Source organism: Papio anubis, chromosome 7 (genome assembly GCF_008728515.1).
Source record: "Papio anubis isolate 15944 chromosome 7, Panubis1.0, whole genome shotgun sequence".
Lineage (NCBI taxonomy): Eukaryota > Metazoa > Chordata > Mammalia > Primates > Cercopithecidae > Papio > Papio anubis.
The window spans coordinates 72,247,238-72,273,530 of record NC_044982.1 but is presented as its reverse complement, the minus strand read 5'-3'; the positions used below and the strand labels follow the sequence as shown (position 1 = coordinate 72,273,530).

General features: G+C 40.1%; 1 long non-coding RNA gene across 1 annotated transcript in view; it reads right to left on the bottom strand.

Annotated features, from left to right (window-relative positions):
• Nucleotides 1-26,293, bottom strand: part of LOC110743759 — a 226,486-nt gene that overhangs the window by 171,143 nt on the left and 29,050 nt on the right. Inside the window, exon 3 of the long non-coding RNA XR_002523294.2 lies at nucleotides 23,843-23,941. This is a non-coding gene — a long non-coding RNA (uncharacterized LOC110743759). The remainder of the gene's footprint in view (nucleotides 1-23,842; nucleotides 23,942-26,293) is intronic.

Below are 26,293 nucleotides of genomic sequence, written 5' to 3'. Positions count from 1 at the left end.
AACCCATACAGCATGTTACTGTACTGAATACGGCAGACAACAATAACACAATGGTAGGTATTTGTGTACCTAAAGATAGAAACCAAATTTTTCAGAACAGTGTAATCTTATGGGACCATAAGATTGTGGTCTGTCACTGAGCAAAACATCATTATGTGGCACATAACTGTACTTTGAACTGAAGAAGACTGGAAGCACCTCAGAAGCAAGGTCTTTCTGATCTTTTCATGTCCTCCTATCTGCCACCCCCTCTTTCTCCCCTGAAAGCAAATCACAGAACTAGAATTTCTCTTCCCCAAGGCAGGTCATAGAAACTAGAATTCCTCTTCCCCAAAGTAAGTCATAAAACCTAGAAAAGTGGCTCTCTCCTTCCTCCCTTCTCCCTTGAAGACTCTCATTCCAGAGAGGTCCTGCCCCATACGTGGTAGGAGGGGAAGAATGCTACACAGAGAGGTCAAAAGAATCTGAGCAGACAGGCCTTGCTGGATTTCCCCTTAGTCTATTACCATTAGATCATACCCTTTTGTCCAATCACATTTCTACATGGCTATCCATTCTTCATCAAACCTAAGCATAAATGTAACCTAAGCATAACAGTGTTCCCTAGGTATTTGGGTCTTCATTTCTGAAGGGTCCTGAGACACACAAAACTTTGATTAAATAAACTTGTAATGCTTCTTTCTTGCTAACTGTCTTTTGTTATCAGAGTGTTGGCTATGTCCCTTATGATGGATGAGGAAAGATGATCACATCTTTCTACCCCTGCAGCAGTTTGAGTTGGGTTTTCTGTCCCTGGCAACCAAAAAGATTCTAAATGATTCATTCCTGTGGGAAGGGGTCTTGTAACCTAGAGAGTAGATACACTTGCAAGTTATATTCTCAGAGGGGCAGCCGCTATTAGCAAGAGAAGTTTATTGCTTAAATCAGGAGTCAGAAAACTTTTAATGAAAAGGGCCAGAGAGTAAATATTTTAGGCTTTGTGGGCTACATGGCCTCTGTTGCAAATATTCAACCGTGCTACGATACAAAAGTAGCCATAGACAACATGTAAAAGAATGAGTGTGGCTGTGGTCCAGTCAAACTATGGACACAAATTTGAGTTTTGTGTAATTTTCACATGCCACTTACTTTTCTTCTTTTGATTTTTTAAACCATTTTAAGATGTTAAGCCCATTCTTCAGTCACGAGCTATACAAAAACAAGCAGTGAGAGGGAGTTTCCACAGGCTGAGTTTGCCAACCTCTGGCTTAGATCCTCGTCTCTGGGTGAAGTGATGATCCTCTATTGCCTTCCCAGGGCAAGAAAGATAACAGGTCTCCCTGGCTACAATTACAAGGAGGGCAAACAAAGTGGATGGGACTTTCCAGCTTTACTCTAGACTAACTATGATTGGATGAGAAAACAGTCCAATGGGAAGAGTAAAAAATAAAACAAATGCACTGCCCTTCTTCTGAACTGCAGGTGTGTTTGGGATAAGCTATGAGTAAGATTATGTTCTTTCTGAAAACAGATTCTTCCTGCCATGCCCATCCCGACACTGCAGGGCTTAGAGATAAGATTCTAATTATTTCTCATTCCTAAATATTCTTGCAAAATGAGATCCACACAGGTATTCCAATCTCTCCGCTGCATGAAGACACTGAAGGGAAACACTTTCTTGGCTAGTAGGCAACAGAAACTCTGAAATGGTGGGATAGCCTTCAAACATAAGGAGAAAGGGAAGCCTTGAAGTAGATGAAAAATGGAGACATATGTTACTTTCCTCCTTAGAATTAGACTATGGGTCACCAGGAAGGAAAACCATCAGCGCACACATGTTCTGCTGCAGCAGTCAGGGGTCTTATGCGGATGCAGAAATTTTTGACTTGATCAGAAATAGAAAAGAAACTGGGGGAGGAACTAAGACAGCACATTTCAAAAACACGGAGTTGCCAGATTTAGAAAATAGAAAAGCAACCAGTTAAATTCAAATTTCAGATAAACAACAAATGATGTTTTAGTATAAGTATGTCCCAAATATTATATCCTGTGCTCTATCTGGCAACCCTACAGGCTGTGGTGAGGGAAGGAGCTAAGGTCTCCCAGCTTTGTCTGCAAAGAGGAAAGTGGGACTTTGGGAAGGAGATGGTGGCCCAGAGCTTCTGGGCACTCATCAGGCATCTCTTTTTAGTTCTGGTTTCTTACACTGAAGGGTAGCAATTTTCTACCCTTCATGTAGAATAAATATTTGCCAATCGGTAAAGGCACCATGTTATTGTGAGGCTTTCACACTATGAAAGCCTTAGATTTCAGGTGGGTAAAAGTCTGTGGTCCCCAGTGCCTTAGAACAGCATGGATTACAGGCATGAGCCAGGCACGGCAGCTCACGCCTGTAGTCCCAGTGCTTTTGGAGGTCAAGGAGGGAGGACCACTTGAAGCTACGAGTTTAAGGTTGCAGTGAGCTAGGACTGCGCCCCTGCACTCCAGCCTAGGTGACAGGGCAAGACTCTATCTCAAAAAAATTTTAAAAAATAAAAAAACATGGAAGATAAGGCTGTGGCAATAAACTTCCCTCTGTCTTTGTCTGTCTTTCCCTCCTCTCCCCTTGCCTGTATCCCTTTCTTCCTTCCCTCCCCTCTCCTCCCTATTTCAAACTCTATCTCTATGTCTTTCTGCATTTTAGTTACAGTCTTACCTAGTTTCTACTTAAATCCCTTCTCATATAAAGACTTAGGGAACCTCAAAAATGAGCTACTTAAATGGGTAAATTCCTTTTAATTCCCCACTGAGTTCCAAAACAACACTGATTCTTCCATTGACTGAAATAAGGATCTCCTTTCCTCCAGCTCTGAACTAGCTATTCCCAAACTATAAATGTTCAATTACTTCCCAGACAGCAAATGCACAGTTTGCCTCCTCCATGCTATATATTTTCTGTGGTTTGCATTATTGTTTGCTAAATACACTCAGACACTCTATTTACCTCTGGCCACAACTCTGAGACCTTTATGTGGCTTCCAACCCTCTAGGAGCAGCTCAGATAAATCACTGCTCAGCCATTTAGCACACAAAGAGGAGACGATTTCAATTTTCCAGATAGGGCCATTTGTTTAATTTATTTGGCTGCTGGGGAATTGTGGAAATGATGCTAATGTAGACTAGGAAAGAATACCACAAAGCCCTTCAGGTTTCATCTCACCTCTGATGGGACAGTCCAAATATTCTTACCAGTATCTCTTTGAAAATTCAGCAGGCTTCTATTCCTTCAACTGGGTGGTGAGTTCATGAGTGTGTCCATGTATTGTTATTCTGTATGCCTTACACTGAGGCCGAGACGGGCGGATCACGAGGTCAGGAGATCGAGACCATCTTGGCTAACACAGTGAAACCCCGTCTCTACTAAAAAATACAAAAAACTAGCCGGGCGAGGTGGCGGGCGCCTGTAGTCCCAGCTACTCGGGAGGCTGAGGCAGGAGAATGGCGTAAACCCGGGAGGCGGAGCTTGCAGTGAGCTGAGATCCGGCCACTGCACTCCAGCCTGGGCGACAGAGCAAGACTCCGTCTCCAAAAAAAAAAATTATAAATATCCTTGGCATCTATTCATATTTTAATAAAAAAAGTTTTAGTGCAAATTCCATGTATCCCACCCCCTAAGAAAGAAGTAAAATGCCTTAACCTTTATGCCAACTGACAAAGCTATCACTTTGCAGAAAGTAAGTCAGACAGTAGATTCCTCACAGATGGTTCCATTTATTGTACATCTAAGAGACAAATCGTTGCACTACATAATTGGAAACCTGAGTTCCAATCCCAGCTTTGCCTATATATAAGGCCATCATTAGTCAATAAATTCCTCAAAAATAGGGATCGTAGCCTACTGTCCACTGTTTCCCTCTAGTTAATTCTTAAGAAATAAATTATACATGACCTATTTGCCTAAAATACATAATATTATAGAGATAGATGAAGTTCCACCTTGGAGCTCTTCAGTCTTTTTCTCACCAAATACTAAGAGATAATCACTATTATAATCTGACCTGTATCTTTCCCAGGCTGTTTTCCTGTGCCATAGAATAGATACAGTATTGATTTTTTTGTGGTTTCTTTTTCACATAAATGGTCATAGAGTACATATAACTCTACAACTTGCCCTTTTTATTTTACAATGTATTCTTAGATCAATCTGTGTGAGTACGGATAGCTCTAATTTTTTTCCTGCGAACTTCTGTGCAATATTTCACCATCTAAATATACCACTTCCTACCTATCTACTCCCTGATAAGATTTACACTTTTTGCAATTGTTCTCGACACCAACAACCAATTTCTTTGCATTCTCCAGTGCCTATGTGCCAGTTTCTCTAGAGCAGATGCCTAACGGGGGAATGCTAGATCATAGGATATGGACATTCTCCATTTTAAGAAGCAATATCAAATTGCACCCGCCCCCAAAATCAGGGATCATTTTACCCTTTCCACCAGAAGCACAGAAGAGTAGCCTGTTTCCCTACAACTCAACAACACTCGATATTAATAAACTTTCCATTTTTGCCACACTAACAGGTAAAAAATTAGTAGTATCTTAATTTGCATTTCCTCGCTAGCTTAGTTGTCAAGTGTTATTTAGCCTTTTATGTTTTCCTCTTCTGTGAAGCCCATATTTATATCATTTACCCATTTGTGGGCTTACTCTTTCCTTATTGATTTGTAGAGTTCCTCACATATTCTGAATACTAATGCTGTGTTCTGCATGTTGCTTTTGTTTACTTTTTGAAACACCAACACCTACCAAAATGCCTGGTTCCTAGTAGGAAGTGAAATTATTTGTTGACTACATGAATAACTGAAGGTGGCAAAAGAGCCATAGAGTGGACAATCCCTCTGTGACTCACAACAGGGTTATAGTATTTTCATTACTTAGTTATAAAGACCAGGCAAGTAGGCACATTAAATATGACCCATTAAACCATGTATCCTACTCATTTCTGAACCCTCAATTCTTAGGGAAGGGTCTTCTATGGAATAATCACTCAGTAAATGTTGAATGAAGAGCAGAATGGAAGAAATCAAAAAAGCCTCCTCCTCACATATCTGAGAGAACAACTTTCCATCCCATAATAAGTCAACAACAAATTGTAACAAAATCTGGCAAGTGGCCAGTACAGAAAAATGTATTCTCTCTCTGCTCCACTCAAAATCTCTTGATCTCCACAGCAGAAATTGAATATTAGACAAACAGTGGGTGCATCACAAGAAAAGCAAATAGAAACAAACAGAATACTCCAAGCCACGTGACTCAATGTAGGAAATGCCATTTAAAAATCTGATGGCTTCATCCACTGCTCCTCCCACTGGAGATTAGGGAATGGATGGAAGGGCCGGGACTGCTTCTCCCCCTTGCCCACCTCTTCCTCCTTTTCCTCCCCTCACCTCCCATCTCTGCACTTCAAGGTACTCCCTTTTTTTTCTCTCCAGATTGTTGTTCTTTTCTATAAAGTGTTGATCCCTGGATTTTCCTGGATTGTCATGATTTCTATTGAAAGACTCACAGCAGAAATACCACCCACATTCATATACATACAAATATGTTTCTTTTCTTCTGCTTTCTTGCTCCATCAGAGCTCTGTGGAGCTATTTGATTTAATTATTTCTGGCACTTTGCCCATCAAAATGTGCAGCTCTTCAAAAGGATAGAAATGACAGTGAATCTGCCTCCTCCTGAGCTACTGAGGTTTTCATTTGAATCCTGTTGTCTTGGAAACAAGCGAATTTCATTGAATGTACACCCACCGTAGTGGTTAAAATATCAACTACAGGCACAACTCCCCCACAATCCATTCCCTGTCTTGCCCAACTCACAGGTTGGTTGGCTGCTGGAGTGGAAACAGACTGTGTCAAGACATCTGGATTCCAACCTCACCTCCAATTCTATCCACATGGTTCTAGACAAAACATATCACCTTATGAGTCTCTATTTCCTTATGAAAAAGAAATTAAAATAAAAGCACCACCTCTTCCATCTCTCTTAGACTCATTGGAAAGCTCTAAAGAGAAGATAGACATGAAAGAGCACTCTGGAAACTGCAAAAAGCTAAACAAATATTACTATGTTCCTCTTGCTAAAAACAAATTCCCTAGATTTTAGCTCAGATATGTATAAATAAGGTTGCTGGCTTTTATCTTTTCCTAATTGTGAAACAGACCACCCTTAAAGACTTAAGCACCTGTGAGCTAAAAATGACTGTTAATGACTAATGGTTACTCATGTTTTTGTTCATTATGCTAAATCAAAAGAAACTTCATGCACACAGGAGGCAGAGGTATGTGCCTGTTGCTGTTGACTGCTCAGTGTGTCCTATTAGGAATAGCCTAATATTACTTCTGCTTCAGTTATCTCTGGCTGCATAACAAAACACCCCCAAAAGTTAGTGGGTTTAAGCAATCTTCTTCTTTTGCTCATAGTTTAAAAATCAGAAATTCAAAAAGGTGTTGCCTGGGGCAGTTCATCTCTACCACACTTGGAGTCAGCTGGGGCAGCTGGGGTTGGAGGATCTGCATCCAGGATGGCTTCTCCACTCATATGTCTGACTCCTCAGCATTCCTCAGCATCCCTTTCTCCCACATGGTATCTCAACTTCCAGCAGCTCTCTGCATGGTTAAGGGTTCTCACAGCATTATGGTCTCAGGGTAGATGCTCTTATTCCATGGTGTCTGGCTTCCAAGAGGCAGGAAGTAAAAGCTGCTAGGCCCGTTAAGGGTTATGCTGAGAAATCAGACAGCATCACTTTTGCCATGTTCTACTGGTCAAAGCAGAAACAGCTTTGTCCATATTCAAGGGAGTGGAGAAATCATCTGCATCTTTTGATAGGTGAGTAGCAAAGTCACATTGCAGAACAGCATGTGGAATGGGAGACACTACTGGGATCATCCCTGGAAGATACACTCTGCCATAACTTCTTTGGCACTTGTCATCCCTAGCAAAGCATCCCCCAGTTCAGCCACACCAGAATTAAAAGTCCCAGGTCAATAAAGCACCTATTAAGACTTTGACCATGTCTAGGTCTTATTATCAGAGCCTGGGGTTTTCTAGGAGCCAAAGGAACGCCTACAGATCAGATACCATGGAAACTCCAGTCTGGTTCACTCACATCTGGAACCAAATGTGGTACCTCAGTCCTCTCCACATCTAAGCACATTTCTAGGGCACCTTTGAACACAAGAACCAACTGGGACCATGAAAAATGCAACATTCAAGACCATGTTTATGTCTTGCTACACACATGTAATGTGTATCATCTTGAGTTAATTACATAACCTCTCTGGGTCTTAGTTTCCTCAATTGAGCAATGGGGGATTTATACCTCTACTAATTTACCTTCCCACAATTCTTGAGGTTATCAAATGAAATAATGTATTTAGCTGTCTTCTTAAGTTGTAAACCAATATATCAATGTCAATTATTATATTAGAGAGACAAAAGAGGCAGACCTTGGCTTTGCCTCATTATGAGTGTATGACTCTAAGCAAGTTTAATTAAATACTCTGTGCCTCCATTTCCTCTTCCAAAATGTCTGGTTTGATGTGCTGTATTTCACAAGGCAACATATAAATGCAAAAACTCCCAACCACTGACCAAGAGAAAATGAATGCATATTGTAGCCACCATGTAGAAGACCTATAGGTGTGGTTTTGTCATTGAAAATATTAAGCCAAACATGGGATAGCTAGTACAGCAAGGTACATCTTTCATAGCAGAGTGAATATAATATATAGTGACTTAGAGAGGGCTCTGTAACCAGACTTGTGGACTTATATCTTGATTCTGCCTTTGATCAGCCATGTAACCTAGTACGGAATACCCAACTTCTGGCCTTTATTTTCTCATGTATAAAATGAAGGTAACAATGTCACTTTCCTTGTAGGGTTGTTGCAAGAACTAAATGACTCGGTGCACTGCAATCAGTATATAAAAACATAATAAACATTAATAAATGTTAGCTATTACTATTCATTGCAGTCTTTTTATATTTGCTATGTATCTGTTTTGGTCACCTGGTAAAACCAGGGGGGATCTTCACCCAAAGTTTGATTCAAATGTTAAGACTAATGACTCTTGGGTTTTTGGAATAGACCAGTATGCTATCTGCAAAAAATAAGAATTTTCTATTTTCTCTTTTTAATAACTATGCCTCCTATGTCTTTTCCTTGTCTTAATGCATTGGTTAGAACATAGAAAGTTAAATAATAATGACAGTACACATCCCTACCTTATTTCTGACTTTAATGAGAATGCCTTTAGTATTTTGCATTAAGAATGATTTTAGCTGGTCGATGTAGTGACTCATGCCTGTAATCTCAGCACTTTGGGAAACCAAGGTGAGGGTCACTTAAGCCCAGGAGTTTGAGATCAGCCTGCACAACATAGTGAGACCTCATCTCTACAAAAAAATTTAAAAGTTAGCTAGGCCTGGTGGCCTGCACCTGTGGTCCCAGCTACTGGGGAGTCTGAAGCAGGACAATTGCTTGAGCACAAGAGTTCCAGGCTATAGTGAGCCGAGATCGTGCCACTGCAACCCAGCCTGGGTGACAGTGCAAAACTCTGTCTGAAAGAAAAGAAAAAGAAAAGAAAAAGAAAATCTCATCTACCCTCTTAGATGTTATCAAAAATAACTATTGATTTGTATCAAATGCCTTTATAGAATCTATCATGATGAACTTTCATTTTTTTATCTGAATTATTTGTTATCACCTTGAATATAGGATTTTCTATAAATTACTTTTTCATTGAAGTGAGTATTATTGGACATAGACTATAGGAAACTTGGACTTTAATCCTAGCTCTAGTTTGTTTACCACATCCAAAATTGAAGGCTCCAATATGTTATGTTATTCATTAGAACCAAAATTGAAGATAATTTTTTTTCTTTGTATCTATTTCAGGTGAGGGGAGAACTAAAGGGGCAAGAGACATCTATTTCAGACCTTCGCATAGTCTATTGTGGGATCCAAAGGAAAGTCTCCAATTTTTCACTTCTCATTATTCCAAGACTCACTTGAAAGATGTTCATTCAGATTTTTACAGCTTGCATAAAAGCCTTCTAAAAATTTTACTCCTTCTCACTCCACAATTATTTTTAAAGATACCAGCAATTTGCATTCTCTTTTTGGTTTAACATAGAAGAGGCCTCTCCGGCCAACATAAACGCCATGGAAGTAGACTGTAGAGCTGATAACCATTCCCTGGAGGCCACTGAAGTCCACAGTACATGGACATGGCAGTTTGAGGTTTTTCTGTGACAGGATCCGGTTTATTCTGCCTCAGCAGGGTGGTCCTTTTAGAGTGGCAGGTGCCAACCTATCCCAGGTAAAGGGAAGTCCTGAGGGCCAGCTAAGGCCGATGGTGGAAGAAGAGAGGGGCATGCAACCCCTAAAATTCAGTGAAGCCAGGCCTAGGCCTAGAGACAGCTGGGATAGGTCAGGACAGGGTAGAAGGCACTGGACTGGAACCATGGCTATAGGGCTGTGGACCCAGGCTACACAGGTATCCAGGGAAGCAGGGCACAGAGTCATGTGACATGAAACACAGGCACAGGGATCACAAGTAAGCACAAAAACAAGTGAGCACAGACTCACAGGCCAAAGGGTCACCCAGCCACGGCTAGGCTGGTCATGTGGACACAATGGTGGTGTCATACACAGCTCACAAGGGAGCCTCAGTGGCAGGTTTTGAATCAGAAAGTTTGCAGAAAAGCATGCTTTCTAAAATGATGGGAACAATTCTCCAGACCAACCTACAGATTCAGTCAGCCTCCTCCCCATAGTCTTTGGTTCCTGTAGGGTTTCTTAGCTCCTTTGAAATGTGAAGAAGGTAGCCTCTCCCTAGGGATAAAAGTTTTGGACAAAAGTAGTAGAACTGAAAATGCTTAGGAGGCCCTTGGTGACCTCTAGTGCAAAAATAATCGTCATCCAGACTGGGGAACAAACTTATCTAGAAGTTAGACAACGCAATTAAATTCACTTTCTTAATTTGACATTTATCTGCTAAGAAGGTTTAGAATAATCTTGCACCCTACCTATGCAGCTTTTTTCTAGGCTAAAAATATGAATAAATCTTAAACTGTTTAACAAAGACATTCTCAATTATAAGAAGAAATTAAGTATCTATATAATACTTAATTTTTGAGATATTCAGGTACAGGTAGGGAAAACAAGTCAAGAGGGATGGTCTTGGTGCAGAGAATCTGACTCCCACTTTTTAATCCACATGGGCAGAATAGGGTCAAAACCCCCAAATTTACCTCCAGGAATGAGCTGTAGCTGGCCACCAGGAATTCTAAGAAGGAGCAAATATTTCCTTCCAGTTAGAGTTAAAAGTGGTAAAATCCCATGCAAGCATAATTATTGGCTCCTGTGACCACACCATAAAAACAACATGCATGTTTTTGACCTCACATTGGCCTCTGTCTCCATCTGGTACCCCCACCAATTTCAGGTTCACATCTTATCCCATTGAAGTCTAGCAGAAAAGTAAGCAAGTTTTGCTTTCAATAGTCCAAGGAAAACCTAGGACTCACAGAGAGGTAGCATAACATAGTATACCAAACAATGATTCTGGAGCAAGGTGCCAGGATCCAATGCCAGATCCCCACTTCCTAGCTTTGGAACCTTGGGAAAGTTAGTGAATGTGACAGGCATTTCACAGCTCACTAAAATCTGGTTGTGCTGACTATTCTTCATTAGCCCTTCCAAGTCCATTCTCCATCCTTCACCACCTTGACCTGTGCCAGAGGAGGCTGATTTATATAGCTTCCATCCATGAGTACCCTTGCCCTTTGGCTTCTGGTTGAGTTGAGTCAGTAGAAGGTACTGGCAAGAAACTATAGCATGAGACGAGTGTGAGATCCGTGCATTTATTTTTCCTGTAGGGTCATAGATTGGGCTCTTAGATTTAGTGTTTGGGAGCCTGTGAATTAAACTAACAAAAGATAAAATAGCTAAAGAAAAATACAAATTTTTATTTGCATAGTATTTGGGAAATGGCAGATTCTTCGAGTCACAGAAAATTGTGACTCAAAGAAGTGATTAAAGCTTGGGGCTTATATGCCCTGTAACAAAGAAAGAGGAGTTAGTTAAGATTTTAAGGGACAATAAATGATGGGAAATGACTGAGAAATACACGGGGGAAACTAATAGAAGGTAAGGTTCATTTTAGTAAAGTCTGTTTATGCAATTTCTCATCCCAGCACTGACTTTTCATCTCCAGTGACAGGAGGCATTTTTTCCTCCTACTACAGGAAACCTCCCTTCAAAGGGAATTCAGGCTGGACACGGTGGTTCACACCTGTAATTCTAGCACTTTGGGAGGCTGAGGTGGGAGGATTGCTTGAGCCCAGGAGTTGAAGACCAGTCTGCGCAACATAGTGAGACCCCAACTCCACTGAATGAATGAATGAATGAATGAATGCCCGGCATGGTGGCATATACCTGTAGTCTCAGCCACTTGGGAGGTTGAGGTAGGAGGATCACTTGAGCTCAGGGAAGTCAAGGCTGCAGTGAGCCATGATCACGCCACTGCACTCCAGCTTGGATGAATTTGCAAGAATTCAAAGAACAGTTACTTCCACAAACACACCACTTTTTTTTTTTACAAGCAGAGGGGGGAATTCATAACAGTTGAATTCTTTTGGAAGGCTCTGCTTTTTCAGGTATATAGGAGGAGTGCAAAGAAAGTCTCTTCCTGTATCTGTTGATTCTCAAATAACTTCAACTCAAAATAAGCCTTATGCCACAATGACATATTCTGGACCCCTTCAGAGGATTAAAGTTAGAAGTGTTTACAACACAGTACAGCCTATAAAAGGAGCTCAGCAAATGTAAGGTTTTTTCCTACTTATTATAGAAAATTTCAAACATATATTCAGAAATTGAAAGGGTGGTATAATTAACCCCAAGCATCTATCATCCTGCTTCCACAATTATGGGCTCATGGTGAATCTTGTTTTATTCTAACTACTTCCCTGTAATTATTTTGAAGCAAATCTTTGACACTGTATCTTTTAATCCGTAAATTTTAAAAAATTCTTTTTTTAAACAACTATAACATTGTTATCACACCTAAAAAATTAACAGTAATTCCTTCATATCATCTAATATCCAGTCAATGTTTGACCTTCTCCAACTGTCTCATAAAAATTTTTAGGTGTGTTTGAACGAAGATCCTAGTAAGGGTCATTCAAGTCGCTTTTAGTTTATAAATTCCCCTTCATCTGTTATGCCTTGTGATGTGTTTGTGGAAGAAACCAGCTTGCCCCATAGTGTTTCTCACAGTCTGGATTTTGCTGATTGTATTCCCATGGTATCGTTTAACATGTTCCTTTTTCCCCTGTATTCCCTGTGAGTTGGCAGCTAGATCTAGGCTTGATCAGATTCACATTTAATTTTTTTTAATCAAGAACACTTTGTAGGTGGTGATATATTTGGTTGGCTCTCTTTTTGTAATATTAGCAGCCAGTTATGATCATTACCAAAATTCATTAATCCATTAGAGGCTGCAAAAGGTAATATTCCAATTTTATTATTCTTTATTCATGTATGGCAGCAATAACTGTATAAAGAGAAACTTCCCCTGAAGGGACAGCTCATAAGGGAATTGTTGCATAAGTGTTTGGTTCTTTCTCTTTATTTGCCTGATTTCGAATAATGAATTTGTTCCAGAGCATTCTTTAAAGATGACTATATAGGGATTTTCTTCAAGTAGTATTCATGCTCATGGATTTAAAGATACTTTTTATATTTAAATCCATTGTAATTACTATCCTTTTTGATGCTCAATTTGTCCCATCATTGGCCAGGTGGAACCTCTTTAAGGTAGTTCATGAGTTCTTTTGACATGTCCCTAACAATTTTTTATAATGTCCTTCATGCTTAATATGACAAGATGTTCCAGATTCATCCTGTATATTTCCTGCCTCAGACCTGGAATCCGCCATTTCTCCAAGAAACCCTCCAGTTCCTTTAGTGGGAAACGGTATTTAGAGACAACAGTACGTGCTGTAGAGATGGTCAATGCCATTACTTGGTTGGTCATTGTTTTCATGTCTTTTCCATGGATAGAACTGGCAAATGCAAACATATATATAAAACCCATTGTGCATTCCTACTGATACTTCCAATTCAAATTAAAGACCATGGGCTTTTTTATTTTTTATTTATTTTTTTTTTTGAGATGGAGTTTCACTCTCGTTGCCCAGGCTGGAGTGCAATGGCGTGATGTCGGCTCACTGCAACCTCCGCCTCCCAGGTTCAAGCAATTTTCCTGCCTCAGCCTCCCAAGTAGGTGGGATTACAGGCATGCTCCACCACGCCCGGCTAATTTTGTATTTTTGGTAGAGACGGGGTTTCTCCATGTTGAGGCTGGTCTCGAACTCCTGACCTCAGGTGATCCGCCTGCCTCAGCCTCCCAAAGTGCTGGGATTACAGGCGTAAGCCATTGCGCCTGGCCAGGCTTTTTATTTTAATATATTAGAATGTATATCTTTACCTCCCTTTTTAACGTCAAAAATTCAATTTCTCATTGAAATCAACATAATTATTCATTTGTCCTCACAATTGTCTCAGTGTAACAAAAACCAACCATACCCCTAGAAATTAGAAGCGGGAGTATATTCCCAGGAGAAAGAAAAAAGTCTAGGCAGATAAAACAGCACATGCCCACTATAGGGTCACCACCTTACCTCTGGGCTACCACAACACAGAAGTCCTGGGAATGTGGAGGGGGCTTAGAGCTTCCTCCCTAGCTGGAAATGAAGAGGAAATACTCCACAATGATAGAATTAGTCATTCGATTTATGTGAAGAAAACCTCACGGGCACCAGCAAGAAGGTGCTTGGCTCTGACTCCTGTATTTTCCCTGTTGCTTAGCTTCAGCAGATGGGAGCGAAGGGAGCAAGCTCAATTTTGACAAGCAGCAGCCACAACAACTTAAGCACAACAGCCAAGGAATACATTCCAGATTAGACTGTTTTCTTCTCGCCCATCCATCTTTCTATAGGAACTCAGAGCTCACCACAAGAGCCTTTCTAGGCAACACTGGCCCAAAAAATAATAGCCTTTGAGAGGCTGGAAAAGCAAACCATTAAGCCAATGGAAGAAATAAAATCATCTTTGTTTAACTCTTAACCAATAAGAAAGACCATGGGGATGCTTGAGAAGTGAGAGAAGCAATAAAACTTTTCCTGGAGGTATAATGTGGCCAGGGGTACTAGGAAAGTGACTCCAGGGTAGCCAGGTGGCTCAGGGGTATTTGACTAGAGCTGTGTTTCTCCTGCCTTCCTTAGAACAATTCCCAGCTCACAGGAGCAACCCCAGCACCCAGAGAGCAGTGTTTGCATTACGCCTGTTAGATAATGTACTTGTCTTTGCTTCTTCACCAAGGTTCTCCATACCCTGATCAGAAGTGTCTGCTCCTCCACACACAGTTAAGCGGCTGATTCACATAAACCCCAAAAGCCAGAATAACAGGAAAACATGTGGAACAAAATTTTCCAAAATCCTCAGCCTTGGTATTATGAGGGTCTGAAATGGAGTGAGGGCCAGACAAGGGTTGGAGATAGAATGAGGGCTGCTAAGACACTCAGATTTTCAGCAATGTGGACACGGGTTTATACCACACAGAAAATCCAGTTTTTCACACTTTATATCTGCTTGCCTCCCAGTTCCAATATCTGTGTGGTGTTTCAATATATCTACAATTAAATTGAGTGATATGTGTGTCTGTCGTGTGTGTGTGCACATGTGTGACTTTTATGATTCCCATTTTACAAATGAGGAAAATGAGATTCAGAGAGGTTGAGTAACTTGCCCAAGGGCACACAGCTAGTAAATGGTGGCACCAGAGTTGGATCATAGGTCTGGCTGACCCTACCTAATCATCTCTCAAAGGCCCCACCTCCAAATATTGTCACACTGGGGTTTAGGTTTCAACATATGAATTCGAGGGGGCAACATAACATTCAGCTTATAGCATTCCACCCCTGGCTCCCCAAAATTCATGTCCTTCTCACATGTAAAATATTTTCATTCCATCTCAAAGCCCCAAAAGTCTTTCCCTATTCCAGCATCAACTCTAAAGTTCAAAGTCAACTAAATCAGATACGGATGAGACTCATGATACAATGTATCCTGAGGCAAAATTTCCCTCTAGTTGTGAACCTGTGAAAACAAACAAGTTATATGCTTCCAAAATACAATCAGGAGATAGGCATGAGATAGACATTTCCATTCCAAGAAGGAGAAATAGGAAAGAAAGGGATGACAGATCCCAATTAAGTCCAAAACTTAAACAGGCAAACAACATTAAACCTTAAGGCTCAACAATAATCCTCCTTAGCTCAATGTTCTGCCTTTCAGGCTCATGGAGGTGACAATGTCACCCTCATGGCTTAGCAGAAAGGCCCCCATAGCAGCACTCCCAGGCTGGGGTTTTGGGCCCATGGTAGTCCCAGCTGGTCTTGTCCTTTGAAGTCTAGGTGGTGGCAGCCATGCCTGCATGCCTCTGCTTGGCATGGTCTGTGCCCCAGCTCTCTGAGGGGACCCTTTCCAAGAGGCATTTCATAGGAGTACCCTAGCCCAGGGTACTCCCGAACCAGAGAGGTGGCCTCTCCCTTTGAAACCACTCTGCTTCCCAAGCTTTTGTACTCTAGGCCTGTGACAGGAGTGGCAACCCTGATGATCTTTTCAAGGTCACTCTTCCATTGTCTTGAACAATAGCTCCTGGCTTTTGTTGAGATGGCCAACTAATCTCCTTACCAAAAGGTCATTTGTCCACACCATTAGTGTTCTCTCCCAAATAGGTCTGCATTCTTTCCATATGAATAGGATGAGAATTCTCCAAATCTTAAGTTCTAGTTTCTTTTTGCTTAATTCCATCTTTAAAGTCATTTCTCTCTTCTCACATTTTACTGTAAGAAGTCAGCCAGGCGTAGTGGTGCATGTTTGCAATCCCATCTATTTGGGAAGGCAAGATGGGAGAATTGCTTGAGCCCAGGAGATCAAGGCTATAGTATGCTATGAACATGCCTTTGACTAGCCACTGCACTCCAGCCTGGGCATTGTAGAGAGACCTTGTCTCAGGAAAAAAAAAAAAAAAAATTAAGATGTCAAGAGGAACCAGTCTGCTTCTTCAATGCCTTGCTTAGAGATTTCCTCAGCCAAATATCCAATTTCATTGCTTACAAATTTTACCTTACACAAAACACTAGAACATGAACACAATTCTGCCAAGCTCTTTGCCACTTTATAATAAGGATCATCTCTCCTCCCATTTCTAGTAATATGTTCTTCATTTCCATCTGAGACCTCATCAGAATGGCCTTTACTGTCCAAATTCCTATCAACATTCTGTTTGTCATTACTTAGGTATTCTCTAAGTTTGAGGCTTTCTCTCCAGTTCTCCTCATTTCTTTCTGAGCCCTCACCAGAATCACTCTTCACATCCCTATTTCTTGCATGCACTTCAAAACTCTTCCAGCGCCTACCCATCATCCAGTTTCAAAATTACTTCCATGTTTTTAGGAATTTATTACCACAGCACCCAATTTCTTGGTATCAATTTCTGTCTTAGTCCATTCAGACTGCTATAACAGAATACCATAGACTGGGAGGCTTATAAACAACAGAAATTTATTTCTCAGAATTCTGAGGGATGGGAAGTTCAAAATCAAGGCACTAACACAAATCCAGTGTCTGGTGAGGGCACTGCTCCTGGTTTGGAGAGAGCCACCTTCTTGTATCCTCAGTGGCAGAAAGGCCAAGGGAGCTCTTCTGGGATCTTTTATAAGAGCACTAATCCCATTCATGAAGGCTCCATTCTCACAACCTAATCACCATCCAAAGTTCCCACCAACAAATACTATCACACTGGGGATTAGGTTTCAACATATAAATTTTGGGGAGACACAACTATTCAGTCTACAGTAATAATCAATGGTGACAAATCAACTTTGCAGCAAAGCAACAATGAGACTAAATGAAAGGGACAGAAAAATAAGTGTAGGCAAAGTTGAATTTTTTTAAGAAGTGATAGTAAAGCAAACATAACACAAGCTATTGAGGAGCCAAGAAGTTCTAAATCAAAAAAAAGGCTGAATTTCTCACACAAATCTCTGCAAAGTCTATGTCTGCAAGACAGACTTGGCAGAAAAACTTCTCAAGATCTATATACTCCAGCTAGGTGTGGTCTGCACCTTATTACCAAGATAGCAAAAGTCAATATAAATGGAAGAAAAAATAATATGAAGCTATTTCATCTTGATTATAATTATATTCAATTAAATTCAATAAGCAATAAGTATCCACTAACCCCTTCAACACCCCAAGCAACATGCTATAAGTTGTGAAGGAGCACTAAGCATGAATAAGACAAGGTTTCTGCCTTCAAGAAATGTATGATGAATAAATCACAGATGTGTTAAAAAAAAATTGTTTTAGGCATATCAGTTTCCTCAATCAACTTTTGGTGAATTTAATTTGGCTAAATGGCTTTGGGGAATTGATCTTCAGAAAATCAATCTGCTGCCATGTGAGCAACTAACTTTAGAATGTCATAATGATATAAAAGGAATAAAAAGGAATACAAATAAACTTCTTTTGGTGATGAGAGAAAAGAGTTTCTACAGGGACATTTGAATGAGTCTTGAGGAATGAGTAGGAGTTTAACAGACGTAGAAAGGAAGGTAATAGCACGACACAGAAGTGGCAAAGTGCCAGGCCTGTTTTGTGACAGCAAATTCCAAAATTCGAGCAGATAGAGACCCTACCCGTGCTCCCTCAGATGGTCTAAAAAGTATTCTAGTTCCTGCTCTCATTTCAAAAATGACCGTTCTAGTCAGTCAGAAACAAGCATGAGAACAAGGCCTGCCAAATGAAACCAGCCATCTTTTCAGTGTTCCCATCAGACCCGCTGTTTGCCATCACATCTGCTCTCCTAGTCCTCTCTACCTGCGCCCACCCACAACTAAGCCAGGAGAACACAACTGGCAGCTGCAGGCACTTGAGAATGTTCCTCAGACCAGCAATCCTTGCCCAGGCCAATACAGAGGCAATCAAAGAGTAAGGCCTTGATGTGCCCTCATTTCCCCAGCTGAGGAAAGCCCTCCAGGATCCAAGTCTGGGATTCCTCTTCCCAGTTTCTTGTTCCAGTCATAAAACAACTCTCTCCTCAAGGGAACATGCCTTAGAAAATAAAAAATAAATAAAAAATAAAAATAAATCCATCCTTAAAGTTATTCAAATAAAGTTAGCTACAAGTTTGCCCTCTCTTGCCTTTTATCGGAGGAGAGTACACTGCAACCGAATTCCCTGGCCAGCTCGCTAAGGTTTCTGAACATCCGGGCAGTTTATCATGTCACTCAAGTGTATCATTTTTTTCTAAACAGTTTTTTTCTCTTTCTCTGTTTGTTTCTGCATTGGAGCCTCCACCCATGAAATTGAAAGATTTCTAGTAGAAATTCCTTTGTTGCATCAGCTTTGGAAATATGGATTACAGTATTCTCTGAAAAACATTTATTACCCTGAACTGTGACTCAGACGTTGTTGCATTTCTGGGGTTATAGATTTTCTTTCAGCTAAACTAAGGCTTTAAGTCACAGTGACAGTTGTAATGTGTGTAATACCACAGTACCAGATTCTATTACACACATATTTTTGCTAGAGGTTTACGATGTTAAAAAAATTCTTCTCTTTTCCAATACCTTTCTGTACCTGTTGTGTAAATATATTAGAACCTATAACACCAAAGTCAATTTTCAGATGAAATGTGCACAACAACGGTAGTTTGTCCTTTAAAGAAAAAAAGGGGAGGGGGAGAATGTTGCATCCAAGCTAATGATATTCAAGCACAATATTGAATTGTAATAAAAGATGAATGAGAGAAAGTGTGTGTCATTGTGAGGGATGGAGAAGGTTACAGAAAGCCGAGGCCAGAAACGGATTTATCATGGATGTTGCTGCAGGCATTGTGTTGAAAAATCCGCAGGCTTATTAGCAAGTGTATTTAATGGGAAAACAGGCCAGTCTACTAAGGAAAGAATTTCTAAAGATTATCTTTTATATAAGATTAAGATAAAACTTGAAAAATATGTGAGAGAAATCTCAACTAATTCTCGAGGGGGTGAAACTTCAAATTCATCAATGGGTCCTGTCAATTCCATGAGGAAGAGGTCTTTGTTAAAGTGCTATTGATGCTGTAATTTTTCAAGGTAGGTAAGAAAAGGAACAAATAAAAGAATGAAGTGGACTTAATTAGCACACCCACTTGCAAAGCCTTAATCCATTTGAGAGTCATGCCAACAAATCCTTCTACTTTTCTTTAGAATCTGAATTTTATCTAACATTCAAAATAGTTCTCCTAGGTCTTTTTGTTGTTGTTGTTTGTTTGTTTGTTTTTGAGACGAGTCTCGCTCTGTCGCCCAGGCTGGAGTGCAGTGGCGCGATCTCGGCTCACTGCAGGCGCCGCCTTCGGGTTCACGCCATTCTCCTGCCTCAGCCTCCCCAGTGGCTGGGACTACAGGCGCCCGCCATTGTGCCCGGCTAATTTATTTTTATTTTTATTTTGAGGAGAGACGGGGTTTCGCCGTGTTACTCAGAATGGTATGGGTCTCCTGACCTCGTGATCCGCCCACCTCGACCTCCCAGAGTGCTGGAATTACAGGCGTGAGCCACCGCGCCCGGCCTCCCCTAGGTCTTTAACCATATTGCTGTCTGTCTCCTAAAAGAATCCAGTGTGACTAAAGCTTTTATGGGAGGGAAAATCTGATTGCAGTTGACCGGATCATCTGAGACAGATGATCTGAGACAGATGATTTGGCAGTGGAAAGATGAAAACGGAGATATTTAAAAATTCCTCCTTTATACTAAATTTTACCTTCTTACACTTTCAATCTTCTGCTTAATCAATGACCAAAAGAATAATTAACTGAATTTCATTTTACCTTCCATAGCTTCTACATTCATATGGAAATGGCCAACAATAAAACAATCTAAAGGACATAGAATGAGAAGAAAAACTGGGAGATAGCTCAACCCCGTCAGTCACCTCCATATTCCTTAATGGGAGATGATGTTCACCTCAAAGTTTGTCCTCAGTGGCAGAAAGTGCAATTGCGATTTTGTTCAATTTCAGTTTATTCAGTAATTACTGAAAGAAAACCTTGAGACTATCCAGGTTTGGGACCTTTTAGTGGTGTTTGCTTTTTGTTTGGTTTGTGGGAGCAATCTATTATCTTGCTGTGTCTTGTTTCAAATGTAAATTTACAATGCAGTAAAAATAAAAATATTAAAATTCCTGTCAGTAATAAGTATGAAGTACCATAAAAATATTTATACCCTTTGATCTAATGATTCTACTTGTGTGAATCTCCCCAAAGAAAATTACCTAAAATGCAAAACAACTTAAGCTCAAATATTTTAGGTGAAAGATTGTTTCCAATACAAAAGGAGGGACTGCTCTTTTAATAACTTACCTTCTTATCTTTTCAATAATTTGTTTAGGTGGCAATGGCCCAATCTCAGATGTAAATTGTGGCAATGATTAGTCCAAGAATGGGCATGAGACCCAGTTCTGGCCAAGGAGACATAGGAGAAAGCCTCCCTTGGAAGGATTCCCAGCAGTAGAACTAACTAAATCACAGGGTATAAGTATTTGTAAAGCTCTCAGTATTTTGCGAAGTTTTCCTCTCCTGCCTCCCACTCCCTAAAAAGCACATTTTTTAAAAGTCCCTTTTCTACCTGTTCCCTTGCTTCCTGTTTAAGACTCAACTAATACAGACCCAAAGCTTGGAACTGTGGCAGTCATCTTGAAACTAACATAAAAACCCCTAATGAGTCACAGAGATGTCAGCCTATCACCCTGATCAACCCAGGAAACACTTACTTCCATATTGTAGGGAAAGGCATTCTAACTGAAATGCCTCTCTGTACTAACCCTAACCCTTCTAGAGAAATGTGTGTGTGTATGTGTGTGTGTGTGTATACATATAATCTAGAGAAATATATTTTATATATTATATATTTCTCTAGATAATCTAGAGAATATATAGTTATATATTATATATAATTATATATTTTATATATATTATATATATTATATATTTTATCTATATTATATATGTTTTATTATATATTATATACTATATTTTATACAGTATATATTATATTATATATTACATAATATAGAATTATATTATGTAATTATATAACATATTATATCATATATATTATATATGATATAATATATTATATATTATATGTTATGTAATATATATCATATAATATATTACATATTGTAGATTATATATTATATATATTCCCCTAGATGAGATTGTAAGGTATTTACCTACCCATTTTTGAACTTTTATATATTTTTCAAATTGTATACAGTCAGCATATGATATGGTTTGGCTGTGTGTCCCCACCCAAATCTCATCTCGAATTGTAATCCCCACGTGTTGAGGGAGAGACCTGTAATCCCCATGCATGGAGGGAGGGAGGTGATTGGATCATGGGGGTGGTTTCCCCCATGCTGTACTCGTGATAGTGAGTTCCCACAAGGTCTGATGGTTTTATAAGTATTTGGAAGCTCCTCTCTCCTGCTGCCTTGTGAAGAGGGTGCTTGCTTCCCTTTCCCCTTCCACCATGATTATAAGTTTCCTGAGGCCTCCCCCGCCATGTGGAACTGTGAGTCAATGAAACCTCTTTCTTTAAAATTACCCAGTCGCAGGTAGTATATTTATAGCAATGTGAAAACAAACTAATACAGCATAGATTGCTTTTACTATCAGAAGCAATGATCTATTTAAAAAAAAAAAAAAAAAAAAGACCACCAGGCATGGTGGCTCATACCTGTAATCCCAGCACTTTGGGAGGCTGAGGAGGGTAGAACACCTGAGGTGGTGAGTTCGAGACCAGCCTGACCAACATGGAGAAACCCTGTCTCTACTGAAAATACAAAATTAGCGGGGTGTGGTGGTGCATGCCTTTAATCTCAGCTAATTGGGAGGCTGAGGCAGGAGAATCAGTTGAACCCCAGAAGCAGAGATTGCTGAGAGTTGAGATCAACCCATTGCACTCCAGCTTAGGCAACAAGAGCAGAACTCCATGTCAAAAAAAAAACCAAAAAAGCCAGAAAAGGCTCCTGTGAATTCAGTGAATTAAACTAAGAGATTATATACCAATTCAAAAATAATACCCAGCGTAAATATGGCCAAGTATCATTTTCTAGCCTAGGGGCCATGAATATTGATCACCTCCAAGGACCTCACTGATCTAGCCAGAGAAGGAAAAATTGTTGAATTAAGTGCAATGTCTGATAACTGGATTATCTCTCCTTACCAGTAACAGAACAATTATGAGTTTTTCTTTTAAAAAAAATAAATTGATTATTTTTACAAATGTAGCTCTTGCTCATAGTAAGAAAAAAATCTAGCAAAACAGAATGGTTTACAGAAAAAAATGTTTCCTATCACACCAGTCCATCTAAATAACCACTGTTAACAGATCTGTGTGCATATTCCAAAACATTGTACTAGGGCATATACAAACTTTTTAAAACAGACATGAGCTCTTGCTATGTAAACTCTTACAAAGGTTTCCTTCCCACCACCCCCATCGTTGGCATTATATTGTGGACATTTTTCTATGTCTTTATATAAGTTTACCTCATTTTTTGTAATGGCAGCATGAAGCTAGTGAATGGATATACTACAATTTATTTAATCGACATTACAGTTATTTAGAATTTTTCTGGCCAGGCGTGGTGGCTCACACCTGTAATCCCAACACTTTGGGAGGCTGAGGCAGGCAGATCACTTGAGGTTGGGAGTTCGAGACCAGCCTGACCAACATGGAGAAACCCCCATCTCTACTAAAAATACAAAATTAGCCAGGCATAGTGGTGCATGCCTGTAATCCCAGCTACTCAGGAGACTGAAGCAGGAGAATCACTTGAACCCAGGAGGCAGAGGTTGTGGTGAGCCGAGATTGTGCCATTGCACTCCAGCCTGGGCAACAAGAACGAAATTTCATCTTTAAAATAAAAAATAAAAAAATAAAAAAGTCCTCTATTACTGAATTTGAAGGGGTCATCAATAATACCCTCCATTTCCTACTGGATTTCAGAACAATCTGAAAGATTAAGACATGGTATTCAGACACATAAAAATTAAGTATCACTTTCATTACTGGTTAAGGTGATTTGGGAGAATATAGTTTAGGTGTGAAAGCCAAATGAGATTGCTAAGAAGATGCCCACCACCACCACAATTTAACTTAGACTCCAAAACTGCGGGCTTCACCACAAGGGCAGAGCTCACCCTACAAACAAGAGCAAATGAAACCACTACCTCTGAAGGCAGGTGGATCCAACCAAAGGGAGAGGGATAAGGGAACTAAACGTGAGAGGATGGGGTAAAAGGCCAGGAATGTTAGCTTGGTGGAGTTCCCTCCACATGGAAGCACGTAGTCAGGAGAAAGGAGGCCTCTGCCCTCACTGTCCCAAACTATTACAATTTCAGTGAATATCTTTGTGCAAATAAATTTGTGCTGTTTTTGAGTTTTGCTGTAGTACAAATTCCTAGACTGCTAGATCAAAGGATAGATCTATTTAAAATCTAGAAACATATTCCAAGATACCCTCCAAAAATGTGGCATCAATTTACAGTCCCACCAAGAGTATGTTTTAGTCTCTCCTAGTCAACTACCCTCATGTTTTAATATCTATCATCAGCATATCATCCAATAGATTGTTATTATTTACATGTCTTTGACTACCAATGAAGTTGAACACTTTCATAAATGTATTAGGTACTTACATTTCTTCTTCTGTGGCTGGCTACTCAGGAACACACACTTGTTTTTCTAGCAATGATGGTCCATTAGTTTGCACCTTCCACTCTCTCTCACCCAGTCCTCTGCAACCAACAGTATGGATCTGTGAGATATTCAGATGAAGTTTGAGGTGGCATTTCTGAGAATGAATTCAAGTTTTCCTCTGGAAATATAAGCCAAGCAAACCTGTTCCTTTGCCTTTTCTAACACTATGCTTGCGAAATTATTTAACCAGTCTGGACACAACTATAATTAAAAAACACCAAAATATCACTGAAAGCCAAGAAGTCAAATTTGAGGTCTAGCTCTGCCATTTAATAATCTGGGTTACCTGAGGGCAACCCACTAAATCTCTCTAAGATTCAGTAGTTTTTATCAAATGGTAGTAGAAGGAGATGAACCAGATCAGTAGTTTTCAATATTTCTTTTTAGCAGAACCCTTGTGTGAGTACAAAATGTAAAGGGGAAAAAGTCAGCACAACTCTCTTGAAAGTCAGGGTGGGAGACCCCAACCCCCAAGCTCAACAGCCTCCAGCTGGTCCTCTGCAGTGCCCCCTCACATACTCCCCATGGAATTTTTAGGACACAACTGGGCTCAGCTTAAAAACCACTGGGCTTAGAAGAACTGTAAAGTATCTCCCAGCACTACTCTAGTTAGGATTTAAACGAATAGAAATGCTGAATCACTCTAGTATACAGTCCCTTGGAATCCATGGAGGATTGGTTCCACGACCTACCTTGGATACCAAAATCTGCAGATGTTCGAGTTCCTTCCGTAAAGTAGTGTCATATTTGAACATAACCTATGCACATCCTCCTGTATACTTTAAATCATCTGTAGATTACTTATTATGCCTATTACAATGTAAATGCTATATAAGTTGATGTTATACTGACTTTTATTTGTCTTATTTTTATTGTTGTACTGTTGTTTTCTTGGATTTTTTTCCAAATATTTTCTATCTGCAGTTGGTTGAATCTGTGGACTCAGATATGGTGGGAAGGCTGATTGTATAAGCAAGTACTTCTATATTTCCCTCATGATATGGTCTGGCTATGTCCCCACCCAAATCTCATCTTGAATTGTAGTTCCCATAATCCCCACATGTCATGGGAGGGTCTGGGTGGGAGGTAATTTAATCATGGGGGCAGTTGCCCTCATACTGTTCTCATGATAGTCAATGCATTCTCACGAGATCTGATGGTTTTACAAGGGGTTTTTCCCCCTTTGCTCAGCACTTCTTGCTGCCACCATGTGAAGAAGGATGCATTTGCTTTCCCTTCCACCATGATTGTAAGTTTCCTGAGTCCTCTCCAGTCAGGCTGAACTATGAGTCAAACCTTTTTCCTTCATAAATTACCCAGTCTCGGGCAGTTCTTTATAGCAGTGTGAGAACAGACCAATACCCCTCACTTGGGTGTGCTTCTAACCTTGAAGATAAGTTAGTAAAAACGGACACAAATAGCATTGTAACAGAATGATCCTAGGTCAAAATGGACTCTAGGACTTCTTGAACTCTTAAAATATTCAGATTTGGGTTCTGAGATTTGGGGATATGTCTAATATCAAATTTTTGTAAGATTCCTTTGTTGGTACCATAAGATCCAGCCTTGCCCGGTAGGTAAGGGTGGGGTTTCCCCTTGATGGGATTGGTTATTTACATTGTTAATTGGCCTGAGGTGACATCAACCCAACAGTAAAGCTGAGGACTTTGGGAAGAAGTCTTAAATCAGGTAAGGAAAAAGCATCCCCAGGACTTGCTTCATAATGTGTGAGGTCCAGGACAAAATGAAAACACAGGGCCCCTTGTTCTTATCCCAAATGTCTTATCAGCATATTTATCCCAAACAAGCAAACTGTGCATTCCACAAAAGGAATTCTGATTAATTCAAATATCTTCTTACAGGAAAACAGAGATTGTTCTTTAGGGAGGGTTAGGATTATGCATACTCCCTTGGTTTCATACAAAGTGTCCTACCTATCTCTATGGAGATGCATCAAGCCTATGGCCAAGCAAAGTTATGCCCACAATCAGGCCTCAAGAAAATTCATCCAGGCACATAGGAAATTAGAATCACTGCATTTGCAAGATTAGGTTGTGCCATGGTTAATTTTAGGTGCCAACTTGACAGGATTAAGGGATATCCACATAGCTGTTAAAGCATTATTTCTTCAATTTATTAAAGAGTGTTTCCAAACCAGACTGTCATCTGAATCAGTGGACTAATGAAGATCTGCCCTCACCCAATGTGGGCAGGTACCATCCAGTCTCCCAAGAGCCCAGATAGAACAAAATGGCACAGAAAAGGCAAATTCACTCTCTCTCTTCTGGAGCTGGGACACCCTTCTTAAGTTCTTGCACATCAGAACTCCAGGCTCTATAGCCTTTGAACTTGGACTCCGAGACTTGCACCAGCAGCTCCCCAATTTCTCA